Below are 16,793 nucleotides of genomic sequence, written 5' to 3'. Positions count from 1 at the left end.
GAATATTCCAGAGCTAAAATGTATTACATCAAAAGACAATATTTTAAAATTCTAGTGCATATATATTTAAAAAGTTCAATTTTTAGAGATGCTTGGCTGGTTCAGTTGGTAGAACATTTGAGTCCTGATTTGAGATTTGAGGGCCATAAGTTCAAGTCCCACATTGGCCATACAGCCTACTTAAAAAAAAAAAATAAAGTTTGATTTTCAAAGGCAACTGTAAAAGGTATCAACACCCAAAATTAAAGAACTAATGAGCATTCTAGTCATTAGTTTTTCGTTTCATTCTTGATGCTTTGTAATGACAAGGCTTTATAAATACAAATTAAGTGATATATTCAAACTCAAATGTTACACTGTGATTTTTTTTAATTAAAAGATTTGATGGAGGGCCCCTGGGTGGCTAAGTTGGTTAAACATCTGCCTTAGTCTCAGGTCATGATCCTGGCATCTCAGGATCAAGCCCTACATCCAGCTCCCTGCTTAGCAAAGAGTCTGCTTTTCCCTCTCCCTCTCCTCTTGCTCATGCACTCTCTCTCAAATAAATAAAATCTTTCTGTAAAAATTTGATCAAGGGACACCTGAGTGGCTCAGCAGTTGAGCGTCTGCCTTCTGTTCAGGGCATGATCCTGGTCTGGGGATAGAGTCATGCATTGGGCTCCCCACAGGGAGTATGTTTCTCCCTCTGCCTATGTCTCTGCCTCTCTGCCTCTTTCTGTCTCTCTCTCTCTCATGAATAAATTAAAAAAATCTTTTAAAAAGTTGAACAAAAAGAACCTGTATAAATGATTTTTGGCTTTCAGAACGCTACATCAGCATACATTTTATCCCTTATACTTGTAAATGATCTTAATTCCGGTAAAACTAGGCCTACAGCCTTTACAATTTCTGGTGAAAATAGCAATGTAAAGATGGTGTGGACCCTTTCTCCTCTTGAAAAATCTCAAAACAACTAGCAAAAAGAGAAACAGAAGCAAAATCTACATCTCCATCCCGAACCAAAAGACATCTCTAACCACACATACATAAGAACGGCTGCCGTATGCAGTGAAGGTAAAAAGAAATGCTGGAAGATCTCAAGCAAGGGAAAGGTTTGCAGCTTCATGTCTCAAAACACTCACAGCTCAGTTTTCTAAAATGTACATGCCATAGCCATAAGGGCAAGCCCAAAGCCCCTTGTAAGGCACATCTGAAGCTTTCACAGACTTCATCTGGCATTACTGACACACAGGAGAGTCAGAACTAAACAAGAAAAGTGATACACCTTTTCCTAAGAAAAAAATTATTGTAATTTAAAGAGAATTTTTGTGAGACACCAGGCTGGCTTGGTACATAGAACATGCAACTTTTTTCTTGTTAGAGAATGTGACTCTTGGTCTCAGGGTTCTGAGTTCAAGCCCCACACTGGGCCTAGAGAATACTTTAAAAATACATAAATAGATATATAGAATTCTTGCAGAACCTAGACAAAATCATTACTACCCAAAAATGGAAAAAAAGGAGGAACTCAATGCTAAAAACAGTACAATACCTATCAGAATGTCAAGGGAAAAAAGTCTGCCTCAAGAATTTATATCAAGTCTAACAATACAGTTCAGTTAAATAGCAGTTGATAGCAACAGTTAAATAGTATTGAATATGAAAGAACTCAAAGAAAACTGTTCCTATCAACTGCTCTTGAAGAAAATACTAGTTGACAAAATTCAGTTATCCAAAGGATAGAAAGAAAAGCCATGAAAAAAGGATAAGTTTTGAGCGCAGTGTCCATTTAATTATTGGCTTTAGACTGGGGAGGAAAAAAAAAAAAACACATCGCTGCAGAATATAAGGTAAATATTACAATCCCCAACGATAGAGAGGAAATGGACTAAGGTATGCTAACACCTTTATACTGCACTGCTCTATATACTTTAACTTTTTCTTAAAAGATGAGGAAATAAGCATAATGCTAGAATAAATATAGATGAGCTAAATACACTCATTTAAAAAAAAAAGTCCCAGGTTATATCATAAAACAAAACTGTATGAATAACAAATCCAGGGCAGCCCGGGTGGCTCAGCGGTTTGATGGGCCTTCAGCCCAGGGTGTGATCCTGGAGACGGGGGATCGAGTCCCACGTCGGGCTTCCTGCATGGAGCCTGCTTCTCTCTCTCTCTCTCTCTCTCTCTCTCTCTCTCGTGAATAAATAAATAAAATCTTAAAAAAAAAAAAAAAGAAAAAGAAAAAGAAAAAGAAAAAGAAAAAGAAAAAACAGATCCACCCTCCCCTGCCCCAATTTGAAAAGATGAAAATGAAACATGGCAGACTCTTTTTGTTCAAAATAACACAGGCATTTATATCCACACAAAGATATTCACTATAGCACTATTTGTAACAGCAATATACTGAACAACCTAAAGGTCCATCAACAAGGGTTATGGTTATGGTTAGATAAATTAAGTTTATTCACTGAAATACCTACATAGTTACTAAAAAGAATGCTGCAACAACCATGTACCGGTATGAAATAAGTGAGACAGCAAAGCATACTAACTACTACTGGTAAGGGCTCTGAAACCATTCTTGGGAGTTCCACAACCTCCAGTTTCCCAACTTAACTAACATGTTCAAACCTCAGTTTCCTTCTCTGTATGAAAGGGATAATATTACCTGCGTCTCAAGGCTGTGATGAAGATTAATGAATACCAAAAAAACTTATCAAAACAGGACCTACAAAGTACTATGCAAGTATTAGATTTATTATAGTTGAGAGAAAAAACCCAGCTATAGAACAGCATCACAAGCTACCACTTATGAAAGAAAAACAATCTACACCTATATATGTATAAAAATATGTATAAAATATCTGTGGATGTATACACAAAACTGGCAGTGGTTTCCCAGGAAACTAAGCACAAGAGGTTGCAGAATGAAAGAAAGATTTGCTTTATACTTCTGTATCTTTTTACCTTTTTTTTTTTTTTTAAGATTGTGTTTATGTATTTACTTGAGAGAGAGAAAGGAGAGACAGAACATGAGAAGAGAGGGAAGGGGAAGAAGAGTGGGGGAGGGAGGAGAAACAGGCTCCTCACTGAGCAGGGAGCCTGATGAGGGGGCTCCATCCTGAGATCATGACCTGTACCCAAGGCAGATATCCAACTGACCAAGCCACCCATGCACCCTCAATTCTGTATCTTTTAGATCTTGTACCATAAATATGTAATGACTAAATAAAAATTACTACTTAAATTTAAAAACTTTAAAGAATTTAAGTTCACTGAACATGGTGCTACCTTTCTGGTTAGTTCTCCAATTACCATTCCTAAGGTATATTTACTCAGATTAGAGGTCATAAATTACACTCTCAGAGACAAGTTTATTTCCCCAAAGCATCTACAACAGTTCAGACATTTAATGTTACAATATAAATACAAAAGAAATTATCTTTGGAGACACCACTACAAAGACATTTGCAAAAAAGTGTTAACAATGTGCATATTTATAGCAAAACATTGGAAATAACACACAGGTACATCAATAGTCTCAATAAATTACAGCGTCACACGATGGAATATCATACAGACTTAAAATGACAGCATACACATATAATACAAGTTTATGTATAAAATTGTCCAGTTTGCATTAAATGGTAAATAGTAAATTATGGACTGTTTCCATACAAGAATACAGATATACTTCATTTCTTTTCATTCCTATGACTGGTGCTATAACTATACCATAATTTAATTAATCATTCTCATATCAACTTGCATTTGGGTTTCTATCTGCCTTTTTTTATGACTTTGAGAGAGCGCACGAGGGCACGCACACACACACACACACAGGCATGCACCTGAAGGCTGATGGGGGAGAGAGAACCCCAAGCAGATTTTGAGTGGAAATCAAGAGTTGGACACTTAAATGACTGAGCCACCCAGGCACTCCTTCATTTACTTTAATTAAATATATATATATATATATAATTTTTTTTTGGCCAATAGTGCTTATTGAGCATAAATCTTCACATGTAGTAACTAGTATTTCTGTAAGGCAGATTCCTGAAAGCAGAAGTGTTTGGTCAAAACTAATATGCATTTAAAATACATATAGGAAAAAAAATAAAATAAATAAAATAAAATACATATAGGTAGTTCCAACTGATCTCTTTCAAAGACACTTCATCAATTTATACTCTCCCAATCTTGCCAAATATTAATCTTTTTCATTTCCATCAATCTGATATATAAAAAATGATATATTTTAAGCTACATTTCCTTGATTAGTAGGGTAAACAAATCTTTCCATTCTTCCACTATTTGTGGTATTAACAAAACATAGATCATGGCCACACTTAACAGTTTTTTTTTTTTCATTTGCCAATACTTAATAATTGGGAATTTTACTACAATGTAGATCTCTATTTCTCTTCTTAAATATTTAAAATGAGAACATTCTGGGTCAACATTCTTAATAGAAAAATCAACTGGTAGTGAATAGAAATTGTGCCGAGTGCTTTCCAGCTAACCCTGTGTGTTCACTCATTTATGTTACCTGCCTGGTCTCCTGTAGAAACTGAAGTTTAGGAGACCATTTCTATGGAGTTACTTGGTTATATGCTAGGTATCAGGATTCTTCGTATGAAGGGTATTAATATCTTTCCTTACATATTTATGTCATGTATATTTCCTCTCTGTGGATAGCTTTTAACTTCATCATAGCATTCATAAATATATATAAAATCTTAAAAGTCTACAACATCCATCAAATGATATTTGGGTATTTATCCTTGGGTATTAGGATATGTTTTATTTTTATCTCTGTATTATTCTTTTAGATGTATTAAATAAGCATTGATTCCTTTTACAATCAGGGAGGGAGAAAAAAGTTATTTTCATTTTGAAACAAAAAATTCTAACAGTAATAGTTTGGTTATGTTGACTTTTAAACTGACAAAAGACAAAGCTAATTAAAATTTATTTATAAAGAAAACCAGAATGCATAATACCAGAGGAGGTCAACATAATAATCAAAGTCCATATATATTAGTTCATGACAGTCCATGAAGAATAATATATCCAGTACTTCAGATCTGAATTATAACATTGTTTTTACAAAAAAGAGATTCAAAAGTGCATGGAATGATCTAATCGACAGTGAAGTTATAAATAAGTTTTTGGATACTGATACTCCGGAAAAACATGTTTTCTCTAACTGTACATATAAAAACTATTATTTTCGGGGTGCCTGGATGGCTCAGTCGGTTAAGTGTCTGACTCTTGATCTCAGTTCAGGTCTTAATCTCAAGGTCCTGAATTCAATCCCCATGTTGGGCTCCATGTCCAAAAACTGTATTTTCATTCAATATTTTATTTAATACATAGTGTTATGCGATGTGCAAGGTTCTAAATATGTAATAATACGGCACGGTACATGCCTGTAAGCTTACAAAGCAAGTGGAAAAGGCAAAAAATATAGTGTGGTAAGAGGTTCTGAAGCACAAAAACGAAGCCAGTCTTGGAGGTTGGAGAAATAAGAAGAGGCTTCTTAAAGAGAGAAGCTCTTAGGAGAAATCAACTAAGAAGAATGGGAGAAGGTCAAGAATCCTACAGTCACCCTGACTCTTCTCTCTCCAATTATCATGTCCTAACAATCACCAACTCCTATCTAACCATCCTTCTAAAATTTCTCCTGACTCTTCAACTTCTCTTTATTCTCACTGTTACTATCCTGCTCCAGGGTAGGCTAAATTCTCTCCTCGAAGAGTTTTTGTAACTGGTCTCACCACAGCTACCCCACCATCCTATTCCTAACCTAATCACTACACTATACAGTGATCTTTCAAATACTCAAATCTAATCAGGTTACTGTCCAATTTAAAACATTTGGGGGAGAGTGGCTGGTCCCCACAAACCTAGCCCTGGATAAAATCCTATGTTCTTAACAAGATCTGGCCCCCATTTACTTCTTCCACAACTCCAGTATTTCCCATCTTGTGTTCAGGTCACATGAACTTCTTTCAGATCCCATATCGTCCTGCTACCTCCTGCTGTCAGGACTTTACAAAAGCTATTTCCTCTTGTCAAAAATACAGGTTTATAGTTCTTCACTGAGCTAACTCTCATGTATTCTTCATACCTCAGCTTAAGACATCTGGGAAAACGTTTGCAAACATTCAAAAGCCTTTCTGGATACATCCTCCTCCAAGCTCCCTTTAAAACTTCCCAATCAGAACCTTTATCACACTGTATTAAAAGTCTGGACTCTCCCTCATTTAAAGTAACAAGAAAATAGGGACACTTTTGCCTTTTTCACAGTCACATCCTCGTACTTAGAAACAATACCTAGTATATACAGCAGTTATACTTACTGAAATATTTATAAATGTTTACCTTGGCTTTATCTACCCTACTAGAGAGCAGGCACCTTACACAAAGCAGCAATTTTTACACTACAAAGCACTCTACAACTTCAAAGATATTATGAACTTTTTATTAAGTACACAATAAGTGCTCAGTAAACACTTATTGCATGAAGATAGTCAAATAATAGACAAAAACCTTGTCCCATGCATGGGTTTCCCTATATTCTACTTAAAATTAACTCTAAGTCATTCAGATTTTGATATAAATTCCTAAAATGACAAGATTTCAATTGCATTTTCTTTTGTTTACAATGATCAGAAATGCTCTTTTTTTTTTAAAGTAGTTTAAAGGACAAAAACTATTCTCCCCTCCAAGTCACATCAAGTCATACATTTTTTGTAGTTCAAGAGTTAAAAAAGGAATCTTGAAAACTGGGAGACCAAAGATCAAAAAAAAAGCACCCAAAATTAACATGCTCAAAGGAATGTTATTATTCATACAGAAATGGAAAAAAAAATTCTTAAGTAGCATGAATGAACTCATGGAGGCTAAAGAAATAACTGAAAAAATAAAATGCTCTATACTTGTCCATGCTAAAAAGAATTATGTCAAAAGTATAAAACTTATAACACCTGCAAATTCATTCATTCAACTTTTCCCCCCCTTTGGTGAAGAGGTAAGATGAAATTGTTTGGACTGGCATAGAGAGGACTAATTTATTTTATATAGTAGCAAATACATGAGAGTTTTTAGAGAAATCTACATTTCTTCTTATGGAAAAGCCTAAGATTATGAAATTTTGATTCTGGGCAAAATTTTGAGCAAAGAACTGAAAATATCTGTTTACCCAACCCACAATATAAGCCATAATTAGAATTACAGCTCTCCTGGACAACACTACAATTCACCATATATAAAAATTGCAAGATTCTCTAGCAAAGCCTCAAAATAAAGGCAGGGGTGGGGTAGGATGGATGTAAATGTCTCAATGGACTTAAGATAAAATAGTAAACATCAAATATCTTGGCCAAACATTCTCTTAAAAGCTGTTATGCCACCCAAATAACTCTCCTAAAAAGACTGACCTATAAATGTTTGTTGTAACCACCTTTTTTTCCAAGAATCTCCAAACATGTCACACTCGACCTAAGTATTCGCAAAATATGTTACTTTTCATTTACTATGTGCACATCAGCAATAAAGAAAAAAGTTGATTACCTGATTATTGTTGTAAAGCAAAATGAGAAAATTGCTATCTTAATTTATATGCACTAAAATGACAGTATTCAATAACGTAATTTCAACTTAAAAAATGATTTTCAGCATTTTTAAAGTAAACATTAACTTTCTCTAAATGCTTCATTTATATATGTATAAACCCACACATTCCTTCACTAGGTTTTATTTGATTATAAATCCTGTTACTCGCTGTATAATTTATCAGAAACTGTCAAAAAATGTAAACAAAAATAAATATATTATACATAACAAGATTTAGAGGATATGTGGTCTTCAGGTAGGTATCTTACATTTAAAAATCAGTGTCTGACAAGATGCTGTTATCATAGAGCACATAGGGCACCTGGTTGGCTTATTTGGTAGAGCATTTGACTGATCTCGGGGTCATGAATTCAAGCCCCATGTTGGGTGTGGTGCCTACTTTAAAAAAAAAAAAATATATATATATATTATAGGGCAAATAGTCTTTCTTATGTTTATATAGTCCATATTTGAGACTATTTAGATGAAGATCATATGTTTAACTAATTATCTGCTTATCCTAGCAGTTAAAAGAGGATTTACAAAATGCATTTTGAGCTTTAAAAATATAATCTGATTATCTCTGTATTAGATTTTTTTAAATATCCTAAAGCAAAAACATTCCCCAAACAAGATCAAAAGAAAGATACGGAGCAGCCAAAAAGGTTAATAAGGTTAATAAGGAATTTCTCTCATCAGAAGCTACTCAAAATATTGAAAGGCAGGCATTGCTTACATTTTTGAATACACATAAAAGGAAATTATTTTTGTAGGTTACCACGTTAAACAAACCAGTTCCCAACCGGGAAGTATCTTGCCACTAAAATCCCAAAATGATTCTCACAGTTTACAGAAATTTTGACATAAAAAATTCTTAGTACCACAAAGATGTAAATCATTTAGTAATTTGCAGGTAGCCAGTGATATTTAAATCATGCCAGAAACATTATTTGGCAATATCTAAATTTAATTGCTCTAAGAAGCAATGCAAGTATTACCATATTGTTAGTTATAAAAACTGGATAATGATATAGTCAGGAAAGAGATGAGCTAATTAAATTATTTTTAGCACATGAATCTACAATTTGTGGGTTTTAAATTTTCAAAAAACCTGAATATAATAAAATATAGCAAAACTTCGGTTTTATTAATTTCAACTTTCACTGATCAAAAATCTTCAAGATGCTGCCAAAGATCATTACTATTTTATAAATTATCATTAAATGCATACACACACTGTATAACTGAGTTCCAGTAGAGAAAAAGTCAAATTCTTTATATTTTTGTATACAACTAGTTATGCATTAAGGCACTACCCAAAGAGCTAACTCTACAAGAATTACAGAGCTGACTTTTAAAGCAAATTTATGAAGTCTTTCTTTTCTGTATCATAAAAATCTTTAAAGTGAAGCATTTAACTCTACTATCCATCTGCATGATATTAAAATCATGCAGATCAATTCAGTCACTTTAATAAAATAAGATGGCAAAAGTATGTTTTTTCAAATGCCTTTACAACCATACTTTCCTGAACAATGAGTAAGAACTAGTAGATTTCATTCTTCACAGTTAGTAGTAGCTAATCAGTTTCAGTATCTGGTTCTCATAGACTGACAAAATACTGCAGTGTTTTCATTGCACAACATTCTGGGGGAAATGTTTAGGATTATTCCTACTAAAATTTTTAAGTCCTGTACACAAACATCATGGAAATGTTTAAATCAGAGCTATCAAACTTCTTAAATGAAAATTTTAGTTGAATTTTTTAAAATTTTGTTTCAAAAACAGTGATTCCATTTTTTTAAGTCATTTTTCTCAAGCCCAAAAACAATTACTGCTTTATTTGCAACCTAAAAACATTACCACCTGATCTGTGTCATTCACTATCATTATATTTGATCATCTTTTTAGCTTCTTGGTACTCAACACAAAGCCTGACAGTCTCACATGTTTTGGAGACTTCAATACACTTTGTTCTTGTCCCAAATACTCATGTTCTGTGTGTACTACTATAAGCTATTATATAAGAGGGGGTGGGGAAAATTAAAAAATACTGCAGCACTACAAGCCATTTAGCATGCTGAGTTCCCACAGTTGCTTAGTGGGTGTTCTGAAACTAGGCCATATTTCTAGTATTAAGAATTTCAAATCACTACTTCCAAAGTACAGAAATAAATGTCTTCAAGATTAAATCATAAAACCTTACTATTTTAAGCTGCCTAGTATATAAGTATCCTATTTCTAAGAGTTTAAAATGGTAATTAACACATGGTAGATAAACCAGTATTTGTTTTAGCAACAAGAAATAATTAGCTTTTCTACTGGTACTTACAGAATCATAGGATTCAACAGGATCACAATATTAAGATAAAGTGCAGTTTATCTGAACAAAAACTAAAAAGGTGAAATTTTTAGTTCTTTACCTCAGAAGATACATAAACAAAATTAGAATTAAATATAATCTCTTTCAGGTCACTCAATCTATTTTACTTCACATGCTTCCAGCAAATAAGTGATTACCAACCCTCAACCTAATTTTTCCAGTCCAGATTGCCAATACCAAATAAATTAATAAAGCTTACTCTCTTTAACAGAATGAAAGTTGCAGAAATACTTATGTCATTTTGTTATATCATTGCAACAGGTATGTTTTTAATCAAAACTAGTGAAGAAAAACATGTTACTCAATTTTACGTATTTCATAGCTAAGTAAGCAAAGAAACATGGTAGGTATAAAATCTACTTCAACAAATTGTAAAATACTTATACTGCAGTGAGTCAGTAATTTCAGATAATTATTTGCTTCAATTTAATTTTACTCAGTATTTATGGTGCCTACTGTGTTTCACCTCATTTAAGCAAATCTTTCCAATACCAAAAGCTTGACATTGTGATTTTTTAATTGCATCATTTTAGATAAAAACTTTTTCCAAATACAACACATAGTCCTGTGTAACCTTTAACAAAATTCACTAACGGTACTTAATTTTTCTTCACGATCTTCTATCAGCATTACTCTTATACTGTTCTATACATAAAACAAATTGTGTCTTGAAAGAGTCTATGTTGATCACATTAAGTTGCCTTTAGCTGCCATTTAAAGAAAATATCTTGTATCTGATTTTTAACTGTTTTTCCTGTGCTCTCATTTTTAAGTCTCTTATGATGTCTAGGAAAAATCCCAGTCCTTTTTATCATTAGGTTACTAAACTTTTGTAAATTGTACATTATGACTTAAAAAAAAAAAAAAAAAAGCCTTCAATTAAGGCCTGAGGGAGTCTAAAAGCGGAAAATATGTTTAAGACCAAAAGCACTAGAACATCTCTTTGTCCTTTTTAGTTAAAGGTCTGTTTGTTTTGGGGTTTGAGATTGCTAATTTCAGTAATTTTTTATTAGGAGCGTACAAAGTCTAGACATTATATATTGGAGAAAAGGTAGTAAAGAAGACAGACATACTTGATGCTATCATGAAATTTACAGTCTAGCAAAAAAAAAAGGCAGAAATACATTATTACCAAAAAATGTTAAAAAAAAAAAAGAAAGGGTAACCACAGGTGCCAAAGGACCTTAGAATAGGAAAATTTAACTAAGGATCAAAGAAGGCCTCCCAAGGGATGTGATACTGAGGCCAGAAGGGTGATTAGGTTAGTCAAGTGAGAATGCAGGGGGTTGTGTCCAAGGAGATGATATCAGAAAGTCTTAGTTTCCTAATAAATAACCTTGAGATAAATGAAGTGATATAAAATTTGTAATGTAGGGGCGCCTCAGTGGCTCACTTGGTTAAGCACCTGATTCTTGGTTTCAGCTCAGGTCATGAATTCATGGGTTGTGGTATCAAGCCTACATCAGGCTCTTCACTCAGAGAGAGTCTACTCAAAAGACTCTCCCCCTCTGCCCTTCCCCCTGCTGGCTCCTGTGCTCACTTTCTAAAAATAAATATAAATAAATCTTTTTTAAAAATGTATAATTTAACTGCTAAACTGAAAATTTTAAAAAGCAATTTCAAGTTTCTATAACAAAAATAACTGGAAAGATCAAAAGCAACAACAAAAAGCAGTATGAGAATGTCTTAGAATGAGAAATTCTGGTACTTTGGAGGGAACAGTTTGAAATGGCAAAAAAAAAAAAAAAAAGAAAAAAAAAAAGGCCTCAAAGGAGTTTTAAATCATACTATATGAAAAATATTCAGGCAGCCCGCGTGGCTCAGCGGTTTAGCGCCACCTTCAGCCCGGGGCCTGATCCTGGGGATCCGGGATCGAGTCCCACATCGGGCTCCCCGCGTGGAGCCTGCTTCTCCCTCTGCCTATGTCTCTGCCTCTGTGTGTGTGTGTGTCTCATGAATAAATAAATAAAATCTTTAAAAAAAAAAAAAAAGAAAGAAAGAAAAATATTCAAGTTCAGAGAACCTTTTTTTTTTCAGAGAACTTTTAAATCATATAAGCCATATACTTCTACCAAAATATAGCTGATTATACAGCCTTACACAAAGGAAAGAGTGGCACTTTGAAATAAGTATGGAAAGAGATTGGCTTCTAATGCTCTCAGAAGAGTGAATTTTTAATTTTTAGTAACCTCAACACCCAAGGAAGGGCTCAAACTCAAAACCCCAAGATCAAGAGTGGCATACTCTTCCAAATGAGCCAGCCCCCAAAAGAGTGAATTTTAAATGTCTGTACAATAAAAAACTTACCATGAATTTTAAAAAGGTTCATAAATGTTACTCTTAACATGATGCATAAATGTTGAGAAAAAATATTTAAATATGATTCTGAAACAATTATCCAAGGTCTAAACCTGGGGGTTATTCCATATCAGGCTGGTATGCTCTTCTCATATTTAATTAAAATACTAATGAAAAACATGCTTAGTTAAGAGGTTTAAATAATAATTTGAAGCAGATCCCCAACATTCATACAGATCCACAGTTCAAGGCCCAAATTAAATTTAGGCATACAAGAAATAACAATCTCTAAAAATATATGCTTTCATGAATGCCTACTGAAATACTAAGTCATATAAAGAATCCTAATTGCTATTCACCTGCAATTTTCCAAATGGATCTTAACATCTCTAACTTCTATGCTTTTTCTATCCACTATTATCCCTCAAGAGTTAGTTCAAGACCTACCCTCCAGCAAGCATTGCTGATCGTACATGCAATCTGCCTTAACTCATCAGAGTTCTCCAGCACACACTGCTATCAAAATACCTGTCACATTATGAGACAATTTACTATTGTACAGTTCATGCAACATACTGTGAACTTCTGAAAGCAGGAAATACTTATCCATGCATCAAACTCTGGGGCATACATGACACTTACTAGAAGGTAGATGATATTGTGAATATAAAATTATAGTAAGATATATTTACAGAACAGAATTTTAAAGTTAATTTAAGGACTATTGATAACTGTGACAGTCTCAAAAGCAAGAAGGAGTGTTGTACAACACAAAACTGGAAACTGAGAAAGCACAAAATTAACTGATAATATCTAGAATTTGGAGTTAATTTTATCTCTGTCAGAACAAATAATTTCTACTTTACCTCTGAGACTTTAGAAAAACCAAAAGAAAAAAGATTTATCTTTATCAACTGTAAAATTACTTAAAATTGTAGGATTTACAAATAGCATTTGAGGGCAAATAAAGTGCTTAAATTGTGAATGCTCACAGTGCTATAAACATTAGAAGATAGGCAACTCAAAATACTTCTTAGTGTTTCAGGTTCATTTCACATAGGGACCAATTATATCCACTTTTAAGGTCTCCTTTAATGTTTTAGCTTCAAGCAGTATGTTCATTCTTTCCGATAAAAGAATCCTTACCTTTTACAGCATGCATTACTTTTTGCAATCAGTTCTGATCTTTAAAGAAGTTGGAATGAAATATATAGTGTGAAATCTAATTAGTTCTTTTAATTCTTGATAATGGGAACTTCATACTTTCTCTGAAAGCACATATGTTACCAACATCTCAAACGCTAAAGAGCCCTTTGTAATTAGGATATTCTTTTCACGTGTCACAACTTTGATTTGCAGAATTAAAGATGCTGCGCTAAGATGGGAACCAGGGGAAAGTACCCAACAAAGAATGAGCATGAGTTTACCTCAAAAATAATGCAATTACATATTTTAGAACATAAATCTGTTTTTCCTACTTATCCTTGTTCCTTTCAACCTTCACTGACTGCAATTACAGTTCAGAACACTATATAAAGTTCAAGCATTCCATAGGTCACCTTGTGACTTAGACATTTTTCAGATTTAAAAGTCAGCGTAAACAAAGTTGAGAAAAAAACAAAATTTTAACTAGTGTATTATCAGAGAAAACATTTTGGGAAAGATTTATATGGCATAACTTTATTGTGGTATAACTAAGTAGACAAAACAAAATTCAGAACACAGGGATAGCAACTTTTTTTTTTATAATTTAGCCTATGAAAGATTTAGACTTAAATTATAATATGCCAATGCATAATATATAATGTATGAAGTATAACTCTAACAATAAGCAAAAATGCAACCAATATTTGCAGTACTCATTTCTCAAGTACCACGTGAAAGTACTTAATGTATCACTGCTTCTAAATTACAGCTCATTTCTATCTAAATTATGTACAACAAAATATTTACAACTTCCCTACCAGTCTTATTAGGAAATGTCAAAGTGTTTATTCTTTATCTAAATCTCCTCTCCTATCTGAACTGATATTTTATAAACTAATTCAAGAACACTTTCCACCAAGGTCAAAATATAAACCTCAGAACTCACTGAAGGATTTGTGGATCAACCTGTTTGGTTTTAGCGGGTTTGGGGCGGGGAGAGTGGGGGACTGGTCTTGTTTTGGTTTTTTTTATTTTATGCTTTTTTAAGTTACAAATCTTAAAGCCTTATTTGCTTTTTTCATACGTGAATGATACATAAATAATACAGTAAACTGAATTGTAAAGATATATTCTTCCAACCTCCAAAAAAAATTCATCCTTATTTCTGCACACACTGAGGTATACTTTCAGTCAAAAACACAAGTTTATTTTTATGTTTGGATATCTTCCAAAAAAAAAAAAAAAAACCTAAAAAAATGTTTAAAGAACACAAGTCTTACAGAAATATTAAATTACACAACAGAGATTGATAAACCACCGTATTTTCAAAACAAATAGGAGACTGTGTGGATAACAAAGAAATTCAATTTTATTTACCTTTCCCCCACATGGGTAAGGCAAGTCAAAAATATACTACCAGAGGGGTGCCAGGCTGGCCCAGTTAGAGCATGCCACTCTTGATCTTGGGTAGTGAGTTCAAGCCCCACACTGAGCATAGAGATTTTACTTAAACACACACACACACACACACACACACACACACACACACCAGCAGCTATTCAGAAGGCATCCCTGGAAATATTCCATGTAGAATTCCAGTTTATGTCTCTCTGAACATGGGGACAAGCCCTGTCCCAAGTCACTGAAGAAATAATAATATTTAGAAAAGCACAATCCCAGCAATATAACACAAGAATTTATAATTTGGGTATTCCTTTTGTTCCAAATTTCTGACTGGTTTGTAATTCCCAACTTGTTGTACAAGTCTGGTTACAATTACTGAAACACAGCTCTGATCAACCTGAATATGGTAGTTTAAAAACTTTCTAAGAATCTAACTGCAAGCTATTTATCTCTTAATATCGCTCTTTTATCCATAACAACTTTTAGCAAGAGAAAAACTTGAAACTGTATTAACAATGAGATATCGGTAAACAGATGCCAATCTGAGAGTAAATGTAGTTGTTTCTTCAAAAATTAAACACCCTAAGAAATAGTAGTAATCTTAGAAATAGGCCAAGTCCACCCCTCAAAACTGGCACTTTAAGAATACAGTTTTATGTTAGCTTTACATTAGATTTATGCCATTTGAAAGTCATAAATCTTAAAGCTTTTACTTGCCTAAGTTCTATTTTTATGTATATTCATAATTAAAGTTTATGTACCTTATGTCCAAATAAGTATTTTAAAAACATATCATATTCAGTCTAAGCTCCATAGGTAGGAAATGGTCATATATATCATCCCTAAAAATTCTTGTCACTGTCACATAGAAAGTCAGGAACACTTGATAAGTTCAAACTATAAATCTATGGATGTTACAGGCTGTATCCGAGAGTTCAGTTTCTTCAAATACGCATTAACAGTTATAGGAGCAACTGTATGGAAGGAAGGGCCAGGGTAGAAATTAGTATACTAATAAACTGAAGTCTTTATAGAAGATCATCTTCCGGTGTCAATGCTACGTTTAAAAAAAAAAAAAACCTGGTTACACACGTATACTCCAGGATTCTGAAAAACAAAAAAAATAAGTTTTGGATACCGTAATCCCTCTCAGTAGATACTAGAAGCCCACATGAAGGGCACAAAAATTACACAGGTGGAACAGCCACAGACTGTTGGTAGTTACCAGGATGGAAGCAAACACTAGACAGTACACGTCTGCAACCCAATTTTGCTTCAGCATCCCCAGAGACCGAAAAAAACATTTCTTTGGGTAGGTTGCAACACATTGCTTCCTCTTTTATTCTCATCACCCCCATTACGGTACAAAGCTACAGACGAGAAAATCAAATCACCAAGTGTTAAGGGCTGAAAGCCTGAAAACACACACACACACACACACACACACACACACAAAAGCATCTTCTTTCCAACTCCCCGAATCGGCATTCCTTCCACCTGTTTGTAAATCCATACTAACACAATAACACATAAGCTCTGCTGATTGAAAAACGGGGGAGGGGGGGCAATTAAGGGTTTGAAGTCCTCCTCCTTCCACCCAGGCTTGGGGCGGGGGAGGGGGATGGTACACAACAATGGATACTGAGGGGCTGGGGGGAAATCGTCGGTCCTTGAGGCTCCAGCGCGGGGGGGGCGGGGGGGGGGGGTAGAGTACTTTTCCTCTATGCCGAAGAGCTGCCGCGGAAGGAGGCTGGCACCAGGCAAGTCCGCCGGGGCCGGAGGGCAGGCTCTCCGGGCGGCACAGCCTAAGCCGCCTCGCCGCTCTTCTCTTCCCCGGGAGGCGACGAGGGGAGACAGCGACGGGCTCCGGGCTCCGGGCAAGGGGCGGGGGAAGGCGCGACCCCGCACCGCCAGCGCCGCGCCAAGGCCCCCGCCGAGCCTCGCCCGCCTCCGCGACGCC

At 34.6% G+C, this 16,793-nt stretch overlaps 1 protein-coding gene across 4 annotated transcripts in view; it reads right to left on the bottom strand.

Annotated features, from left to right (window-relative positions):
• The window catches only part of SHOC2 (SHOC2 leucine rich repeat scaffold protein), a 96,498-nt gene that overhangs the window by 78,399 nt on the left and 1,306 nt on the right, over positions 1-16,793 (bottom strand). The window lies entirely within an intron of this gene.

The sequence above is a fragment of the Canis lupus genome, chromosome 28 (assembly GCF_003254725.2).
Source record: "Canis lupus dingo isolate Sandy chromosome 28, ASM325472v2, whole genome shotgun sequence".
Classification (NCBI taxonomy): Eukaryota; Metazoa; Chordata; class Mammalia; order Carnivora; family Canidae; genus Canis; species Canis lupus.
Note: the sequence above shows the minus strand (reverse complement) of the source record. Positions and strands in the feature narration are given on the sequence as shown.